The sequence below is a fragment of the Pteropus medius genome, unplaced genomic scaffold (assembly GCF_902729225.1).
Source record: "Pteropus medius unplaced genomic scaffold, Ma_sr-lr_union100, whole genome shotgun sequence".
NCBI classification, from domain to species: domain Eukaryota; kingdom Metazoa; phylum Chordata; class Mammalia; order Chiroptera; family Pteropodidae; genus Pteropus; species Pteropus medius.
Genome location: NW_024347791.1, coordinates 9,551,349 through 9,557,348, shown reverse-complemented (window position 1 = coordinate 9,557,348; position 6,000 = coordinate 9,551,349). Strand labels below are relative to the sequence as shown.

The 6,000-nt window shown below is 39.0% G+C and overlaps 1 protein-coding gene across 1 annotated transcript in view; it reads left to right on the top strand.

Moving 5' to 3' along the window:
• Nucleotides 1–6,000, top strand: part of GAS2L3 (growth arrest specific 2 like 3) — a 31,637-nt gene continuing 25,637 nt past the window's right edge. The window contains exon 1 of the mRNA XM_039877990.1: nt 1–143. The gene's annotated coding sequence lies outside the window, so the exon portion shown is untranslated. The remainder of the gene's footprint in view (nt 144–6,000) is intronic.

The following is a 6,000-nucleotide window of genomic DNA, read 5'->3' as shown; positions in this document are numbered from 1 at the left end:
CCCTTCGAAACAGGCGGCGGCGATTCGCCGCGAACCCCGAGGCCGAGGCGGCTGCGGCGGTTGTTTAAGGGCGTGCCGGCACCGCACAGATTGAGCCGAGATGTCGCTGCGCAGGGAGAAGTGACCCTCCTTGGGCAGGGCGGGTGAGTATTTCCCTGTTTGCCTTCTCTTTTCCGCGCGAACTTCTACTCGTTTTCTCCGGGCTTCCGCGCCTGGGCGTGTGGGTTCGGGGAAACCCTCGCGCTCCGCGAAATCAAAGGGGAGGTTCGGACGGGACCCCCCAAAGCTGCAAGCTGCGGAATCCAAGACGCTCTGCGATTGGCCCGCTGCGAGAGTCGCGTGCTATAATTGGTTCCTCGGGCCGTCAATGTGAAGTTATGCCTGCCTTCACCTGCCGACTCTCGTGGGGTGAGAGGCAACAGGTGTGCTGGGGCGACGGACGGCAGATGCGGGCGTTCTTTGCTTGAGAAGACGTATGGAGCCGCTACCTCTCTTTAGAATCCAAAGAGAGATCAGAGCCTGAAGCTAGTTTAGGGCTTTCAGGGGCACCCTCATCCCCAAACGCCTTGGGTCACTCGATTCCTTAACATCATCCTCAGGAAGTATTGATGAAGTTACAGATCTTGGAAACGGTACAAATAGTCGTTTTCCCCTAGACTCTTTTCCCTGTTTGTCCTCTCTATCCATGCAAGGCGCAGATCTCTCAAATGCACCAAACTAGGGGATGTAACTGGAGGCTCCGCGTGATGCTTTCCTACCCACACCCCTCTGATTGCAGCGCTGCGTGGGTTTGGGGGTTTGCAGAAGAAAAGGAAGGCTTGTAGATTTCCTTGGAAATGGGAAGAACGTTTTAGAGGGAATGCTTGCCTGTGACGTCACCCCTGGTTCCTAACTAATCTTTTCAAACCAGAGGATTGAATCTTGTGAATTTAGAATGCTTGCGGTATTGTATGGTGGGGAAGCCAATTCAGTAGTTACTAAGTGAAGAGATGGTTTGTTGCAGGCCCAATCTAGATAAGAGTTTGGGTTTTGCTTCGTTTGTGTGGAGAGTGCTAATAACTACTCTCTCAAGTTTGTGAATTGCTATCTGATCACCTCTCTTGGCACTTAAATGATTAGAAATCGGAATTCTTGCCAGCTCAGATTCCCTGTGGGAGGAGATTAGAATAGTTTTGAATGAAAAAGTGGAAACTCTGGTGACAGTTTTCTGGTGTAGATACTGATACATGTCTGACTCATCTGTTTCAAACACTAGGCTGTTCACAGCAGGCTATGAATAGTAGGTGTCTCTGCTATTTTGAATTACTGAATTAAAAGTAATATTTATTTAGTGTAGCAGAGTTGCTAAGCATGCGGGCTCTGAAATCAGACTTTACTATGTGTGTGACCTGAAGCAAGTTATTCAATCTTTCTAAGCCTAAATTTTCTAATCTGTAAAAGAAGGTTAATGTGGTTCCTACCTTATTGTTGCAAGGGTTGTTATGAGGGTTAAATGAAATAATCCACATAACTAGTACAGTGCCTGGCATATAGCTATTATTATTTCTATGCCGTTTAATTTGGATTAAAAGTTTCAAGCTATCCTGAAAGGATGAAGAGGAGCAGAGATGAAGTAATTATTCATTGATTAAGTTAATACATGTAAAGCACTTACAACAGTACCTGGCACATACTAACATACTGTACACTCTTATTTATCAAATACGTTATTACCTAGAATGTACCAGGTTCTGTGTTCTAGGAGCTTACTTACATTATTGGTAAAGCTCTTAGTAATACTGCACTGTAGTTGTTGTTATCTCCATGTTATACATGAGGAAGCTGAAGCTCGGAGAAAGGAAATAACCTAGTAAAGTCCATCATAATTCAGTCCAGACTGTCTCACTCCAAGGTCCAACTTCTTTTTTGCATCATACTGCCCTTGCATTCATGTTCCCAGCATTAAGCAACTTCTCTGCACCTCAGCGTTGTTTTTAGGGCCTAGGTTCATTTCTGCTGTGGATATGGGCTTATTTTGAATACTTCGTTAATTGAAAAAATGAGAAATAACTTGTGATGGTAAATCAGAGTGTGTGATGAGAGAATAATGTCAACAATATACATACTATTACTAAAAAACTAAATAACTCCCATGGTATTTGGAAAATTGGTCTTCAGAAGTATTGTTTCCTAATTTATATTTTCCCATTTTAATTTTTGCTTATTCACTATATTTTTACTCAACAGCACTCTTCTAATATCTTTTTTCCCCTGTAAATCTTAACTTAAGTTTGGAGATAAGAGAAGGAAGTTCAGTTACTTCAATAATTTTTTTTCAAGCCAACTGTTGATGGGGAAAGTAAGGGATTAAGGTTACTATGTATTTTACTTTCTTACAGTAACATGTCTGTGTCTTTATGTCTTATATGTGTGTGTTTTACTTCTTATTACTTGGTGCTTTCTATACTTTGACATCAGATAAACCTTTCCATACCTAATGAACATGTGACGTACATAGGATTTGAGGGAATAGGAAACTTAAGTCTGTCAGTTGTCTCACTTTGAGTTTTCCTATTTTTAATTGAAATTTAACTGCCATAGAGAAATGCCTGAGAAGTAATGTTTACGAGATACAGGCAATAATTATAATTGCATTTCTTTAGTGTTTCTCCTTCTAAAAACTCAAAGTTACCATGCATTTCGTAAATGAATTAGTAGTTTCCAAAGAACTAGAATGTAATAAAATGTAGCAGATAACGCCAAATATAATTTCATCTTTGGTGCTGAAAAGTGGCAAAGGAATTGTATTATGACCATCAGTTATATGCTGGATATTGCTGAAGTGCTGACTGATTGAGACCTCTGCCTACTATCACACAACATAAACTTTTCTGTAAGTAAGTATATTAGCTATGGTAAAGGGCTCACTTTATATAGTTTTAAACCTAATGACTTTTGTTTTTCCTTGATAGATGACTTGTTAATATTTTTGATTCTCAAAATAAAGTTGTCTGTTGAAAAAAATTGTTTAACTGTGTTCAGAAGTTTTTCTTTTTACACACACACACACACACACAAATTTAGAAAACATTGTGATCTCAGTACATACTTATATATACTGTCTTGCAGAATGCTTTTAGTTGCATAAGATATGATAGACATATTTTTGTATTAGTAGCTATAGTTCTATCTTGTTTTTTCAAATGGCTGACTGAATCTACTGAATTGATGTCCCATAATTTATTTGAGCAGTTTCCTGCTAATGGACACTTAATGTTTTTACATTTCTTTAGATTAATGTCTATGTATGTGTATATTTTCCACAAAGTCTTTTAGTCTATCATATAAAAAGGCAAATTGATTTTAAGTTCTTTAAAAAACTTTTTGTATCCCACAAAATTTTATGACAAATTAATAAGTTTGTCTAATATCAAATTAACTTATTCAGGTCGAATCTCTGTCAAACAGCTTAAACGAAAATTTCAAATTAAAACATCAAAGGTTCCCAACAAATGAACAGCCTCTATATTTTGCAAATAGTATGTGATGTTTTATTAAACTTTAAGAATCTTATTTCTTTCTCTTAAAAGTCTTCCATGTGGCTTTGGAAGCTGCCTTTCCCTTAAATGAATACACAACAGATTTATTACATTATTGTTTCACATTCCTTTTAGTAATAAATACATTTATCGTATTTAGGAGTAATTCCAGTATTAATTTTAGTACTGATTTCTACATAGTAGTAGAAGAAATGGAGAGTGTTACCCCTCAAGGATCTTATTTTTAAAAGTATGGAGTACAGTAAAATTGAAGCATACATTACTGTATAACCTAAATTGGGGAGGGGGTTCAGGGAAGCTTTTTAGAGGAAATGAATCTGAAGGATAGGTAGGAGTGAGCTGGAACAGAGGGGAAAGAGAGTGTTCCACAAAGATGGATCAGCTTGTGCAAAGACCCACAAAAAATGCTCCAAGAAATTCAAATCTAAAAGAAGTTCAACATGACTGGAGCATAAGGGTCAAGAAATGAGGCTGGAGGGGATCCCATAAGGCTTTGTTAGCTTTGTTCAGGAGTTTGGGCTTTTTCCTGAAGGCAGTGAAAAGCCATTAAGGGTTTTAAGCAGGCGAATAGTATCCTCTCCTCAGAAGGGAGTTTGTGAAAGATCCCTCTGGCTGCAGGATGGGAAGAACAGGTTGGAGGCTTGAAGGCTGGAGCAAGGGTGACTGGTTGGAGGCTGTTACTGTAAACCTGGAGATGATGGTGGCTTGAACTAGAGGAGTGGCCATAGGTGTTGAAGAGAAAATTTAGAAGTAGAAGCAACAAGACGTGGCCATTGATTAAGTTTTGGCTAAGGGAAGATAGGGACTCAGGGAGGAAGAGGTAGATGCGTGAGAGAGAAAGGAATCAAGGATGATCTGGTAACTTGGTGAATTTTGGTGTCATTCCCTGAGATAGTAAACACAGGAAATCTTTGTAAATATTTAAATGGGAGAATGAATGAATAAATGATCTCAGATATACAAAGGCAAGGACATTTGATGGTGATGATAGCAAACACAGTGCTCACAGTGGGTTTTGCCTATAAATTTTGCATCTGTTCTTTATTTTTAAACTGGTGCCCTTTTTCTTATCGCTTCAATATGCTAGGCTCACTACATCTTCTAATCATGTTTTGGATATGTATTGCTTTCTCTAGGTTAGGTCTTGACCCTCTGGGCAAATCCTTCTTTCTTTACTTAATGAGTGTGTTAGTTTCCTATTACCACTAGAACAAATAACCACAAACTTAGTGGTTTAAAACAACACACATTTATTATTTTACAGTATGGGAGGACAAAAATCTGAAGTGAGTTAAAAAAAAAAAAAAGATTGCTTGTTCCTTCTGGAGGCTTCCAGGGAGAGTCCATTTCTTTCCCTTCCCAAGCTTCTAGAGGCTGCCTGCTTTCCTTGGCTCTTCCTGCATCTTCAAAGACAGCAGTGTCACCACTCAAATCTCTCTTTTTCTGCCTCTCTGCTGTCATGGTATCCATCACCTCTCTGCTTCTGTTTTCACATCATCTCTGACTCCGCCCTTTCTGCATCCCTCTTCTAAGGACTTTTGTAATCGATTATACTAGGCTCTCTAGGATATTCTCCCATTTTAAGGTGCTTAATTTACTCAATCTGCAAGGTCCATTTTGCCCATGAAAGTAGTATATTCACAGGTTCTGTGAATTAGGATGCACACATCTTTGGGGACCATTATATTGTCTGCCACAAATGGAGTTTATTTAAGTGTAATAAAAAAATGTACCATCCACGGGGACAGTCCTACGAATTCCTGAGTTGCACAGTGCCCAGAATCCTTACTTCTTGGTACAGCTACTCTATCCTGTTTACTTGGCCCCTCTGCCTACACACCAGGCTTAGTCATTTTCTTCGTGATTCCTCTGGTATATTGGGCAGCTCACTTAACCTGCAGATACTTTGACTAGTAACCACTCAACATATTTCACTTTGGGAGAGAGGCAGAGTCATTTATTAATTCAGGTTACATAATAAAAATTAAAAAATGATAATACCAAAAAAAAAAGGCTCCCTTTTTTTAGAACACTTGTCTACTATGGTGGCTGCTTCCAAGTTTTGCTGTCACATTTCTTCTGTGGCAGAAACTGTGGATAAGGGAGACAACCTGGTTTTTCCTAGAGATTTTCACATTTCTCTCACCAAAAGTGTTTCTTAAACTTTAGACTCACATACTCTGTCAACACTACTTCCAACAGCACTCCAGGAACTTACACTTGGCCAAGCAATGTACAGAAATAGCTAAAAAATAGTATAAAGCACTGTAAAAGCAAGTGAGTGGTAGAAATGCTATGCGACTTCAAGAGCTAAAGATATAATTAATTCAGGTAGATCAGGAAGGGCTACCGGGAAGAGGTAAATCAAAAAAGTTATAATCCCAGATTAGTTGAGAAGATGATGAGTCTCTTTATTCCTTCTCTGTCTCCTTTGTTGACTCTTTCTCTCTTGTCTAAATTG